Source organism: Piliocolobus tephrosceles, chromosome 4, assembly GCF_002776525.5.
Source record: "Piliocolobus tephrosceles isolate RC106 chromosome 4, ASM277652v3, whole genome shotgun sequence".
Classification (NCBI taxonomy): Eukaryota; Metazoa; Chordata; class Mammalia; order Primates; family Cercopithecidae; genus Piliocolobus; species Piliocolobus tephrosceles.
This window is the reverse complement of record NC_045437.1, coordinates 112699633-112714592: the sequence shown is the minus strand read 5'-3', so window position 1 is coordinate 112714592 and position 14960 is coordinate 112699633. Positions and strand designations below refer to the sequence as shown.

General features: G+C 48.9%; 1 pseudogene; it reads left to right on the top strand.

The window, feature by feature from the left end:
- The first annotated feature begins 11456 nt into the window (after positions 1 to 11456).
- On the top strand, positions 11457 to 13889 carry LOC111527447 (annotated as a pseudogene).
- The last annotated feature ends 1071 nt before the right edge of the window (positions 13890 to 14960 follow it).

Below are 14960 nucleotides of genomic sequence, written 5' to 3'. Positions count from 1 at the left end.
GCACCGCTTTTCCCCAGATAGCATGTGGCTCACTCTCATCCCGCAGGGTTCCGTTCCAGTGTTTCTCATGGGAGAGGTTTCCCTGATGATTTTATCTAAAATTGCAATCCCCTCTCTCTCCAAACTAGCATGCCCTCACCATTGTTTTCCCCGCAGTTCTTACCATTGCCTGACGCTACGCAGGCGGAGGGCCTAGCCGAGAAGCCAGCCAGCCGGGGCTGAGGGAAGGACGGCTCCAGCGAAGCCGGGAACAGCGGAGGGAAGCTTTGGGGACGGAGCTCCCTGCAGTGCGCGGGGAGAGCTATGAGGAGCCGCCCTTTGCTTGGGTCCGTAGAAGGTTAAGACACAGAGCTGCCAGGGCGTGGGGTGCAGTGGCAGGCCGAGATCTAGTGGATCTTGGTATCTCTGATTAGCCGCTTCCACTATTTTTTGGAACTCTGGATGGATATTAATTAGATAATCGCTGCAAATTACTAATTTGTAATACTAATTACCTTTGATCCTGATGTGGCAGGCCTGCCATTTTTGTGTTGCTGCAACAGGCCAGTAAGTAGAAACTTAGAAGTGTTCTGGTGGTTGTGGGTGGGAGCACAGGTCAGTTAAACCCACTTAAAAATTGGCCTTTCTCCTCTGTGGTGATTCGTGCCTGTGGTTCCAGCTACCCAGGAGGCCAAGAGGGGGATCGCTTGAGCCCAGAAGTTAGAGGCTTCAGTGCGCCATGACTGCACCTGTGAATAGCTACTGCACTGCAGTCTGGGCCACCGAGGAAAATCTTGTCTCTAAAACAAAACAACAACAACAACAAAAACCTTTTAACTCTGGAACTAAAGTGCAATCAATTTTATTTGTTTTGCATTAAATAAAAACAAACAGGCCGAGCGTGGTGGCTCACGTCTGTAATCCCAGCACTTTGGGAGGCCGAGACGGGAGGATCATGAGGTCAGGAGATCGAGACCATCCTGGCTAACATAGTGAAACCCCGTCTCTACTGAAAATACAAAAAAATTAGCCGGGCGTGGTGGCGGGCACCTGTAGTCCCAGCTACTTGGGAGGCTGAGGCAGGAGAATGGGGTGAACCCAGGAGGCGGAACTTGCAGTGAGCCGAGATGAGGTCACTGCAGTCCAGCCTGGGAGACAGAGTGAGACTCCGTCTCAAAACAAAACAAAACAAAACAAATAGCTTTTTACGGCCGGGCGCGGTGGCTCACACCTGTAATCCCCACACTTTGAGAGGCCGAGGACAGCGGATCACTTGATGTCAGGAGTTCGAAACCAGCCTAGCCAACATGGTGAAACCTCTCTTTACTAAAAATACAAAAATTAGCTGAGCATGGTGGCATGGGCCTGTAATCCCACCTACTCGGGAGGCTGAAGTAGGAGAACCACTTGAACCTGGAAGGTGGAGGTTACAGTGGGCTGAGATCACACCACTGCCCTCCAGCCTGGGCGACAGAGAGAGACTCTGCCTCAAAAACAAAACAAAAAATATTTTTAAAAATTCAGTATTTTTAGGGTCGGGCGTGGTGGCTCAAGCCTGTAATCCCAGCACTTCGGGAGGCCAAGGACGGCAGATTATCTGAGGTCGGGAGTTTGAGACCAGCCTGGCCAACATGGTGAAACCCCATCTCTATTAAAAATACAAAAAATTAGCTGGGCGTTTTGGTGGGTGCCTGTAATCCCAGCTACTCGGGAGGCTGAGGCAGGTGAATCGCTTGAACCCAGGGGGCGGAGGTTGCAGTGAGCCAAGATCACGCCATTGCACTCCAGCCTGAGCGACAAGAGCAAAACTCTGTCTCAAAAAAAAAATAAAATAGTATTTTATCTTGTTTATTTATTTGCTTATTTGGGAGATGGGATCTCAGTATATTTGTTGCCCAGTCTTGCCTTGAACTCCTGGTCTCAAGCAATCTCTGCCTCAGCTTCCTAAGTAGCTGGGACTACAGGTGCACCTGCACCTACCTTAAAATTTAATTTTTTTCTTTTTTTTCTTTCTTTTTTTTTGAGACAGAGTCTCACTCTGTTGCCCAGGCTGGAGTGCAGTGGCATGATCTCGGCTCACTGCAAGCTCCGCCTCCCAGGTTCATGCCATTCTCCTGCCTCAGCCTCCCAAGTAGCTGGGACCACAGGCGCCTGCCACCAAGCCCGTCTAAGTTTTTTGTATTTTTAGTAGAGGTGGGGTTTCACCGTGTCAGCCAGGATGGTCTCGATCTCCTGACCTCGTGATCCGCCTGCCTTGGCCTCCCAAAGTGCTGGGATTACAGGCGTGAGCCACTGCACCAGACCTAAAATTTAGTATTTTAATAAGAGAAATTATGATGTAATCCATGCTCACTTTAGAGCTTCCCAAAACTCTTCACAAATAGACAAATATATCAGTCATCAATCAACATGCTATATAAACAATAAAAAACAATTCGAAAGCAAATAAGATTTGTATATACAATGTAAAAAAAAATTGATCCTTTAAAGGTTTTTGTTTTGCGATTTCTTGAGAAAAGATAGCTCCTTCCTGAGCTTTAGGTTACTGTCAGCTTTTGCCTTCCTGCTGACAACTTTGCTGTACTATTCTCCACCCCCATCCTCTCCCCACTCTTCTTCCTCTTCTTCTGTCTTGTAATAGCAGTTCTGCCCCTCCCTGGGAATCCTTTCTTGAGTGTCGTGTGGGTCTGTGAGAGCAGCTCTGTTGCCTCCTCCGAGCACACAGTGGCAGGACTCTGCAGGGTGGTTTTCTGTTCTTGTTTCTGAGTGGTGTTTCTGCCTTTTAGGACAGATGAAAATGTGTCAGGTTCACCAAGGGGAGAAGTACTGCCAGTTGTGTGCATGGGGCGCAATGAACTCTGTCCAGCAGAGTGATGGAGAATTTCATTCCTGAGAAACCCAATTCAAACAAATTCAAACAAATGGACTCACTTGACTGACCTCACTCAGAGCCTCAGTTGTGGAGTCCCTTCAGCTCTTACATGGAAGGAAAAAGACAGTTAACATTTATGTGGCAAGCATATTACATACAATATCTTATTCAGTGCTCACCAAAAAATACCTCTATGGTAAAGGTAAAGACTTTACCATCCCTTTACCAGGAATATATACCTTTATATTCACAATTTACTGACACACATAAAGGTGAATAGTTTGGTGCAGCTCACACAAAGCTGGATTTGAACCCAGGTCCACTTGTCTCCAAGCCCAGACTTTACCCATACCTGTGATTTGACATTTGAGTTTAGCTAAAAAGGATATGTAAATAGTGAAAGTGTAGAAACCTCAGTTTGGCCCAGGTCACACGTGTCTGCATTTTGAGCCATAAGACAATGAAGTGCTGAGAACAAATATGTCTTCAGAAAACCATACTGTTTTATTCCCTCCCTCCCTCCCTCCCTTCCTTCCTTCCTTCCTTCCTTCCTTCCTTCCTTCCTTCCTTCCTTCCTTCCTTCTTTCTCTCTTTCACTCTTTCTCTCTCTCTCTCTTAGACTGAGTCTCCCTTTGTCACCCAGACTGGAATGCAGTGGTGCCATCTCAGCTCACTGCAACATCCGCCTCCCAGGTTCAAGTGATCCTACCGCCTCAGCCTCCCAAGTAGCTGGGATTACAGGCACTTGCCACCATGCCCAGCTAATTTTTGTATTTTTAGGAGAGATAGTGTTTTACCATGTTGGCCAGGCTGGCCTCGAACTCCTGACCTCAAGTGATCCACTCGTCTTGGCTTCCCAAAGTGTTGAGATTACAGATGTAAGCCACCACAACTGGCCTGTTTTTTTTGTTGTTGTTGTTAACACACTGCGTATTTCTTTCTTTCTTTCTTTCTTTTTCTTTTTCAAGACAGTCTCGCTCTGTCACCCAGGCTGGAATGTAGTGGCTCAATCTTGGCCCACTGCAAGCTCCGCCTCCTGGGTTCATGCCATTCTCCTGCCTCAGCCTCTCGAGTAGCTGGGACTACAGGTGCCCACCATGCCCAGCTGATTTTTTGTATTTTTAGTAGAGATGGGGTTTCACCGTGTTAGCCAGGATGGTCTCGATCTCCCGACCTCGTGATCTGCCTGACTTGGCCTCCCAAAGTGCTAGGATTACAGGTGTGAGCCACTGTGCCTGGCCAACACACTGTGTATTTCTAAGGCCAGACTCAGGAATCTGTTCTGAACCCAAGTTGTTTTGTGTGAGTTTATTGCTTTATTGATTTTGTTGGAATGGCTACTACTTGAGGTTATTTCTTTTTTCTTTTTCTTTATTTTTTTGAGATGGAGTCTTGCTCTGTTGCCCCAGCTGGAGTGCATGGCACAATCTCGGCTCACTACAACCTCTGCCTCCCTGGTTCAAGTGAGTCTTATGCCTCAGCCTCCCAAGTAGCTGGGATTACAGGCATACACCACCATGCCTGGCTAATTTTTGTATTTTAGTAGAGACAGAGGCTCGCCATGTTGGCCAGGCTGGTCTCAAACTCCTGACCTCACATGATCTGCCCACCTCAGCCTCCCAAAGTGCTAGGATTACAGGTGTGAGCTACTGTGCCCAGCTGAGCTTACTTTAAGCAGTGTGCAATGACTGATAACATAAAGATTAATGGGCACTGGGTCCAGGCCTCTAAATGACAAATGACTTTAGGCAAGTCATTTAGCCTCTCTGGGTGTCAGTGCTTCACCTACAAACTGAAAAAGTTAGATCTAGAAGGACTAAGGTACATTTTTTAAAAAATTGGGGAGGATTTTCTAAAATTGAGAGATAGATAGATAGATAGAAGAGACATAGATGATAGATAGATGACAGATGATAGGTAGATAGATGATAGATAGATAGATAGATAGATAGATAGATAGATAGATAGATGACAGGTGGGTAGATAGATGATAGACAGTTGATAGATAGATGATAGGTAGGTAGATAGATGATAGATTAGATGATAGATAGAAGATAGATGATAGATGACAGGTGGGTAGATAGATGATAGATAGATAGGTGATAGGTAGGTAGATAGATGACAGATAATAGATAGATGATAGGTAGGTAGATGATAGATAGATAGATAATAGATGATAGATAGATGATTGATAGATAGATAGATAGATAGATAGATAGATAGATAGAGAGATGATAGATGATAGGTAGGTAGATAGATGATAGATTGGGTCTCCTCTGATGCCCAGGCTGGAGTGCAGTGGCTCAATCATAGCTCACTGCATTCTTGAACTCCAGAACTGGGACGATCTTCCCACCTCAGCATCCCGAGTAGGTGGGACTACAGGCATGCACCAGCATGCCAGCTAATTATGGTGTTTTGCCATGTTGCCCAGGTTGGTCTCCAACTCCTGGGCTCAAGTGATCCACCCAGCCTCAGCCTCCCAAAGTACTGGGATTACAGGCTTGAGCCACTGTGCCGAGCCACAAATTGAGATATTACCAGGCATAGTGACTCACACCTGTAATCCTAGCACTCTGGGAGGTTGAGGTGAAATAATCTCTCTCTCTTTTTTTTCTTTTTTTGAGATGGAGTCTTGCTCTGTTGCCCAGGCTGGAGTGCAGTGGCACGATCTTGGCTCACCACAACCTCTGCCTCCTCCGCCTCCTGGGTTCAAGCGATTCTCCTCCAGCCTCCCAAGTAGCTGGGATTACAGGTGCCCGCCACCATTTCCAGCTAATTTTTTAGCCTCCCAGGTTTTTGTATTTTTAGTAGAGACAGGGTTTCACCAGGTTGGCCAGCCTGGTGTAGAAGTCCTGACCTCGTGATTCACCCACCTTGGCCTCACAAAGTGCTGGGATTACAGGTGTGAGTCACCGCGCCCGGCCGGGAGAGAATCTCTTGAGCCCAGGAGTTCAAGACCAGCCTGCAGGAGGACCACCTGAGTTGGGAAGATCAAGGCTGTGGGGAGCTGTGACTGTGCCACTGAACTCCAGCCAGGGTGACAAAGCGAGATCCCCACCTCAAAAAAAAAAAAAAAAGAAAAAAAAAGAAAGAAAAGAAAAAAGAAACACTGTACTCTTAAGCTATCACCCTCTGACTTCCTTATCTTTCCTGAACTCTAAGCTACCACTAATCTACGTTCTGTCTCTATCAATTTCTGTGTTCTGGACATTTCATAGAAATGGAATCACATAATATGCAGTCTTTTGTGACTGTCTTCTTTTACTTAGAATAACATTTTCAAGGTTTGTCCATGTTACAGCATTTATTAGTGCTTTATTATTATTATTATTTTGAGATGGAGTCTCACTCTGTTGGACAGGCTGGAATGCAACGGCATGATCTCAGCTCAACTGCAACCTCTGCCTCCTGGGTTCCAGCAGTTCTCCTGCCTCAGCCTCTCTAGCAGCTGTGATTACAGGCACGTACCACTACGCCCGGCTTATTTTTGTATGTTTAGTAGAGACGGGTTTTCACCATGTTGGCCACGCTGGTCTCAAACTCCTGACCTCGTGATCTGCCCACCTCTGCCTCCCAAAGTGCTGGGATTATAGGCGTGAGCCACCATGCCCAGCCTAGTGCTTTATTATTAAATAATATTCCATTGTATAGATATGCCACATTTTATCCAGTTGTCCGTTCATGGACCAAAGCGCTGGGATTACAGGCGTGAGCCACCGCGCCCAGCCTAGTGCTTTATTATTAAATAATACTCCATTGTCTAGATGTGCCACATTTTATCCATCCGTCAGTTCACGGATTGGGTTGTTTGCACCTTTTGACTATTATGAATAATGCTGATATGAACATCCATGGACAAGTGTTTGTGTGGGTATATTTTGCCGTTCTCTTGGGTAGATACTCACAATGAAAATGGCTGGGTCAAATGGTAACTCTATGTTTAACGTTTTGGGGAAAGGCCAGGCTGTTTTCCAAAGTGGCTGCACCATTCCTACCAACAGCGTATAAACGTTCCAATTTCTTTACATTTTTAACATGTTGTTATCTGACAAATCCAGTTTCTTAGAAAGAAACGTTTCAAAGGGACTTATGAACAGAAGCCATGTCTGTGTCTCCAGTGTGGGGAGACAAAATCGTAGATCCCCGCAGCAGTATCCCCAGATCCAAAGCTGCTGTACCAAGGGAGCAGGTTATTCAGAAGGGATGTGTGGGCCAGCGAAGTACGATAACATCAAGGCTCTTTGACGTAATGGTAGAATTGATGGTAAGTATAGTCTCATACACAAGGAACAACAGATAAACTGGAAATCTTAGAGGTCTTCCTGGAACAGGAGTTAATCAGAAGCCAACGTAGTACATTAGCATCCAAGATGGAGCTGCTTTAGCCTCAACAGAGGAGTTGTAGGCTCATAGCAACATTGAAAGGGAGGTAGAGAGATTTCCCATCTGCCCCCTGCCCCACACATGCACCTCCTCTCCCATCATCATCATCTACCAGAGGGTACATTTGTTACAAGTGATCAACTTACATTGTCACATCATAACCACCCAAAGTCTATTGTTGACATGAGGGTTTGCCCTTGGTGGTGTACATTCTATGGGTTTGGACACATTTCTAACATGTATCCACCACTACAGTATCACACAGAGTTGTTTCACTGCCAGGGTGCTCTGGGTGGAGGTGAGCCACAAGAGGGATGGCACCTGCAGGCTCTGGCCAGGGGGAGCGGGGTGGCCATTGAATCCATTATCAGCCACAGATCCCCAACTGCAGTTGGAGACAGGCTTTACTCTGGGCCACCAACCAAAGCCTGAGCTTTTCCCAGACAGATTTGGTTTTTGTTTTCGTTGTTTTTTTTTTTGAGACGGAGTCTCACTCTGTCGCCCAGGCTGGAGTGCAGTGGCGCGATCTCGGCTCACTGCAAGCTCCGCCTCTCAGGATCATGCTATTCTCCTGCCTCAGCCTCCTGAGTAGCTGAGTCTACAGTCGCCCGCCACCGCGCCGGGCTAATTTTTTTTTTTTGTATTTTTAGTAGAGACGGGGTTTCACCATGTTAACCAGGATGGTCTTTATCTCCTGACCTCGTGATCCGCCTGCCTTGGCCTCCCAAAGCGCTGGGATTAGCGGCATGAGCCACCACCCCTGGCCCCAGAGATGATTCTTTTGTCTGGGGGTTTCTAGAGGAACAGGAGGTGGTGGTGGATGCCAAGGACAGGAGCTGTTTTAGTGCTGACTCTCACTTCCCACTTCCTGGTCCTGGGGTGCCTGGTGGCTTGGTCTCTGTGCCATCCCCTTGCAGCCTTTCTGGAGCCGCGACCCTTGACACCTGTTTCATCTGTTACCTTCTTCTATTCACTTTCCATGGTTTCAAAAGTCAGGAAAATGTTTCCTCTGTTGGGGCCTTTCCCTCTCATTTTCTTCGCTGTTTTGCTAAAGGCTGGGGGCGGTGGTGTGTGTCCACATGTGCATGAAATCTCCCCTTCTCCACAGCACCATGCTGCCACCCACTGCCTCACAGGCCTCTTGAGCAAGTTCTTTTTGTTTTTGAGATGCAGTCTTGGTCTGTTGCCCAGGCTGGAGTGCAGTGGTGTGATCTCGACTCACTGCAACTTCGACCTCCTGCGTTCAAGCAATTCTCCTGCCTCAGCCTCCCAAGTAGCTGGGATTACAGGCATGCGCCACCACGCCCGGCTAATTTTCATATTTTTAGTAGAGATGGGGTTTCACCATGTTGGCCAGGCTGGCCTCAGACTCCTGACCTCAAGCGATCCACTCACCTCGGCCTCCCTTACAGGCGGGAGCCCCCTCACCTGGCCTCTGGAGCAAGTTCTTGATGGTCACATTTTTTTGTTCTTGTGCCCAGAAAATGTCTTCCCTTCTTCTAGGCCCCTTGGAATTGACATTGATGTTCCTGCCAGACTTTGTTTTATTTTTATTTTTTGTTATTTTTATTTGTTTTGAGATGGAGTCTCGCTCTGTCGCCCAGGCTGGAGTGCCGTGGCGCGATCTCCGCTCACTGCAAGCTCCGCCTCCCAGGTTCACGCCATTCTCCTGCCTCAGCCTCCTGAATAGCAGGGACTACAGGTGCCTGCCACCACGCCCTGCTAATTTGTTGTATTTTTAGTAGAGACAGGGTTTCACTGTGTTAGCCAGGATGGTCTCAATCTCCTGACCTCATGATCTGCCCACCTCGGCCTCCCAAAGCGCTGGGATTACAGGCGTGAGCCACCGCACCCGGCCCAGACTTTGTTTTTTTTGTTGTTGTTTGTTTTTGAGACAGTCTCCGTCTGTCACCCTCGCTGGAGTGCAGTGGCACTATCTTGGTTCACTGTAACCTCTGCCTCCTGGGTTTAAGTGATTCTCGTGCCTCAACCTCCCAAGTAGCTGGGAGTACAGGCATGTGCCACCACGCCTGACTAATTTTTGCATTTTTAGTAGAGACGAGGTTTCACCATGTTGCCCAGGCTGGTCTTGAACTCCTGACCTCAAGGGATCTGCCACCTTGGCCTCCCAAAGTGCTGGGCTACAGGTGTGAGCCACTGCACCCAGCCTCCTTCCAGACTTTGTGCCATGGAGCTGTGGGGGCCAGGACCATTGGCCCCTAACGGTTCACTGAAAAATCACTGGCACAAGGCAGACGATTATTAGAAGTAAAGGGAATCTCAGTAGGTTTGGGTCTGCACCGTCCATACTGGACTTTCCATTCATTCAGAACAACTTACTGAGCCTCTTTATGTGCCCAACACTGTGCTAGGCATCGGGGAAGCCATGGTGAGCTAGACAGAGAGTCCTGGTCCCCCAAGCTTCCGCCCGGGAAAGTCCCAGCCGGGAGAGCAATATAGAACTAGAACCTAGGAAGGGATATGGGAAAAGTGCTCCCTACAGGATTTGTTGGATGTGACAGGGCAGAGGAGGAGGGTACTGGGAAGATCTAGGGGTGAAGAGGGAACGAGGACAGGGCTGGCTGGGACAGCCACCCTTAGTGCTTACTGCAGCCTTCTTCATAGTTGAACCTCCCCATCCTACAGCACAGGAAGCTGCAGGAGGTGCCTGGTGGAGAGTCTGTGCTCAGAAATCATTCGAACAAATGACTTTTATGGACTTTTGTTCATCCCCCGAAGCTCCTGGGGCACCACTGCAGGATTTTCAACTGGGGAGTAGCATGGTTAGCTTTGTGTTTTTGGAAGAGCATTTAGGCTATAGCAGGGGAACCAGAGGGTGGGCAGGATGCCTGGGGAAGGGGGAGAAGAATGAGAGCAGTGAGGGAGCTGCAAGGGTGGCCTGGCCCAGGATGGTGGCCATGAGGCTGAGCTCAGGGAGTTGGTAAGAGCGATATACAGGACATGACAGGACTTTGAGATACGGGGTGTGGCAGTGGAACAGGAGGATGGGTCAGGCAGACAGAATTTCTGAGATAGCCCCCCAGAGATGCCCTGCCCAGAACCTGTGAGTATGAGGAGCTGTCACTCCTGCATGTCTTGTTATTTGGCACAGTTGACTCAGACAGGGAGACAATCCAGGATTATCTGGGTTAGCCCAGTGTAATCCCTTGAGGCCTTAAAGCAGAAAGCTTTCTCTGACTGGCGGCAGAGGGGCAGTGGCGGAGATCCCAGGAGCAAGCAGGATCTGAACGCTGCTCCCGGCTGTGAGGATGGGGGGGCCATGGGTGAGGACCAAAAAGCAACCACAGGAGCTGAGAGTGACTGGATGACAGGAGGCGGGACCCAGGTCCCGCCTGGAACTGAACCCTTCCAGCAAGAGGAGTGAGCCTGGAGGGGGATTCCAAGCACCAGAGGAGATCACGGTGGATGGAGACATTGATGTGAACCTTCAGCCCAAGCCCTGCCCTCCAGGACTTCTGATGTACAGACCCATGAGATAATACCTGGGTGTCTTTCTCAGCCACTGAGGGGTCAGTTGTTATAGCAGCAATGGGGAGCGCATACATCAGATTTCTGGACACATTCACTGCAGTGAAAACCAACATAGAGACCTGGTGTGGGGGCTCACGCCTGTAATCCCAGCACTTTGGGAGGCCGAGGCAGATGGAACACTTGAGGCCAGAAGTTCAAGACCAGCCTGGCCAACATGGTGAAACCCTGTCTCTACCAAAAATACAAAAATTAGCTGGGCGTGGTAGTGGGCACCTGTAATTCCAGCTACTCAGGAGGCTGAGGCAGGAGAATCGCTTGAACCCAGGAAGCAGAGGTTGCAGTGAGCCAAGATTGCCCCATTGCACTCCAGCCTGGGCAACAGAGCGACACTCCATCTCAAAAAAAAAAAAAAAGAGAGAGAGAAAGAAAAAAAGAAAGGAAGGAAGGAGAAAGAAAAATAAGAAAGAAAAGAAAAGAAAACCAATGTAGTGGGCGAGGCAGGGCAGGCTGGGAAAGAAAAAGAAAAAGGAGAGGAGAGGAGGAAGGAAGGAAAAAGAAAAAGGAAGGAAGGGAGGGAGGGAAAAGAAAAGGAAGGAAGGGGGAGAAAAGAAAAGAAAACCGATGTAGACGGCGAGGCAGGGCAGGCTGGCAGAGGAAAGAGGTCCCGGGGACTCGGGATGGATAATAAGGGTCCCCACCTCATCAGGCTGTTGGGAGAGCCAAGTGCATGTACAATAAGTGCGGCCGCAGCGGGAACTGGGAGACCTACGGTGGCAATGGGAATGGAGATCTGTGAGTTGTGGCAGAAAGGCCTCCACCTGCCACGGAGGTGTGACGGGCGGGCGGGGAAAGCAGGTGGCCTTGGGCTGCCTGAGCCACCGTGCGTGGCCCCGCCGCCCGGGAGCCCGCTGTGGCCTCCTGTCCGTCGCCTGTACCGCCACCTCGTGGAGCAGTGTGGAATCGCCAGCAGTCAGTCAGCGGGCTTTGGTCCTGGGAGTCGTCGTCACCTCTCGAGTACTTCTTATGACCGTGCTCCACTGACATCTGGCCTCTTGCTTTGCAGGAGGCAGGGAGGTCATGCTCCTGCCCTAGAAAGTGAGAACTGGAAGGGTCTTTAGAGCCCATTGATTCACCCTCCCCTGTCAACAGAGTGGAATGACGGAGGCTGAGCCCAGAGCAAATCAGGTTCCGAGGTGGGAGGAAAACCCAGGCAGCCCTTCCTCATTCATTCCTTGGCACCTGCTCAGCCTCTGGCTTCCAGTTGGCCATGGAGAGGAGGGAAGGCAGGGAGCAGTGCGCCTCCTGCTTCTGACCTGTGCTCCTTCTCCAGGAACAGACACCTGGCGCTGCTGGCCTTCCTTTTCTCGTGAGATAAGGAGGCATCATCTGTTTTTCTCTTTCTTTGTGAAAGACAGAGAGGAGAGCAGCCAGGCCAGAATGGGGGGTGAGGGGGAGGGTGGAGAACTGGACTGGGGGTGTTTGGGGCTTCCTAGGCAAAGGGCTTGGGTGTCAGTCCCATTGATTTAGATCAGTGTCAGAAGATGTTCTCTGTAAAGGGCCAGACAGTAAATATTTTAGGCTCTGTGAACTATACAGTCTCTATTGTAACTACTCAGCCCTGCTGTCATAGTAGGAAAGCACCCAGAGACAATATGTAATCAAATGGGTTGGCTATGTACCAATAAAACTTTATTTATAAAAAACAGGGGGGCCGGGCACGGTGGCTCACACCTGTAATCCCAGCACTTTGGGAGGCTGAGGCTGGCGGATCATGAGGTCAAGAGTTCAAGACCAGCCTGGCCAATATCGTGGAACCCTGTCTCTACTAAAAATACAAAAAAATTAGCCAAGCTGGTAGCGGGTACCTATAATCCCAGCTACTCAGGAGGCTGAGGCAGGAGAATCACTTGAATCTGGGAGGTGGAGGCTGCAGTAAGCTGAGATGGCGCCACTGCACATCAGACTGGGTGACAGTGCCAGACTCTGTCTCAAAACAAACAAACAAACAAACAAACCATAAACATGGCTCCACTGGCCGTAGTTCGCTGACCTCTGATTTGGATGTTGGTGGCGGTGCCTACCGGTTTTTCCAATCAGATGCTTCAGGTGAGGCTGGGGGCTCTGGCTCACGCCTGGAATCCCAGTGTTTTGGAAGGCCAAGGTGGGAGGATCACTTGAGCCCAGAAGTTTATCAGCAGCCTGGCAACAAACAAGACTTCTGTCTCAACAACAAAATTAAAGAAAGAAAAAATGATGCCCCAGGGTCGCGCCGGGCTGGGCCGGGGGCGCGCCCTCAGCGAGCAGGACGTCCGGCCTGCGGGCACTGCTGGGGCTCAGGCTGCTGGTTGCAGGCTCACGCCTGCTGCAATCAAAAGCCAGACCAGCGCCTGCCGCTTGGGACCCAGCTGGTGGGGACCACAGCGGTGAACTCGGGTGGCCGCTGGGACTCAGCGGTCATGGAGAGCCTAGTGGTGAAGTACCTGAGCCAGGAGGAAGCCCAGGCTGTGGACCAATAGCTGTTTAACCAGTACCAGTTCAACATGGACCAACTATGGAGCTGGCCAGGCTGAGCTGTGCCATAGCCATTGCCAAGGCATATCCCCCTACGTCCATGTTCAGGAGCCCTCTACTGTCCTGGTCATCTGTGGCCTGGGGAATAATGGAGGAGATGGTCTGATCTGTGCTGGACACCTCAAACTCTTTGGCTACCAGCCAACCATCTATTACCCCAAAAGGCCTAACAAGCTCCTCTTCATTGCGTTGGTGACCCAGTGTCAGAAAATGGACATCCCTTTCCTTGGGGAAATGCGCTCAGAGCCCGTGATGATTGAGCTGTATGAGCTGGTGGTGGATGCCGCCTGTGGCTTCAGCTTCAAGGGTGATGTTCGGGAACCGTTCCACGGCATCCTGAATGTCCTGAAGGGACTTACTTACTGTGTCCATTGCCAGCATCAGCATTCCCTCAGGATGGGATGTGGAGAAGGGAAACTCTGCAGGGATCCAGCCAGACTTGCTCATCTACCTCACAGCACCCAAAAACTCTGCAACTCATGTTACCAGAAGCCACCAGGGGTCGTTTTGTGCCACCTGCTCTGGAAAAGAAGTAACAGCTGAACCTGCCCCCTGCCCTGATATTGAATGTGTCTATGGTCTGCAGTGATGGAAGCTGGGTGGGTATTCCTTCCAATAAAGACTTAGAATCCCCCCTCAAAAAAAGAAAGAAAGAAAGAGAAGAAAGAAAGAAAGAAAAGAATAGAAAAGAAAAGAAGAAAAGCATTGTGCCACTGCACCCCAGCCTGGGTGAGAGAGCGAGACTCCATCTCAAAAAAAAAAAAAAAAAAAAAAAAAATTAAAAAAAAAAAACCAGCCCACCCTCACTTCCAACACTGCGTCCTGCAAATATTCTGTATGAATTCACAATACACAATACTATGCTTCCCCTTTTTTCCCATCTATTTCTTAGTAAATGTCCATCCTCATTTCACAGAAATAGTAGCATACTATGCACAGCATTCTGCATTTTGCTTTTTAACATTTTTAAAAAATAATTTCAGTTTGTATTTTGGATTCAGGGAGGGTGTGTGCAGGTCTGTTACCTGGGTATACTCTGGGTATAATGCGTGATGCTGAGGTTTGGCGTAGAATTTTTCCCATCACCCGGGTACTCAGTGTAGTACCCAACAGTTAGTTTTTTACTACACGCCCCCTTCCTCGCCTCTCATGTTGGTAGGCTGGTCTTGAACTCCTGACCTCAGGTGATCCACCTGTCTCAGCCTCCCAAAATGCTGGGCTTACAGGCATGGGCCAGGGCTCCCGGCCTGGCTCCTACTTCTAAGCGAGAATATGCAGTGTTTGGTTTTCTGTTCCTGTGTTAATTGGCTCAGGATGATGGCCTCCAGCTGCATCCATGTTGCTGCAAAGGACATTATTTGGGGTTTTCTGGCTGCACAGTATTCTGTGGTGAATATGTGCCACATTAAAAAATTATTTTTACTTATTAAATGTTTTATATCTTTGTTTCATTTTTTTTCTCTTTTTCTCCCCCTCAAATTGAACTTCATTGTCTTCTTTTTATTTTTTATTTTTTGAACTTCATTATCTTTATCCAATCCACCACTGATGGGCACCCAGGTTGATTCTGTATCTTTGCTATTGTGAACACTGCTGTGATATACATGTGCATGTGTCTTTTTGGTAGAAAAGTCTGTTTTATGTTGAATATATATCTACT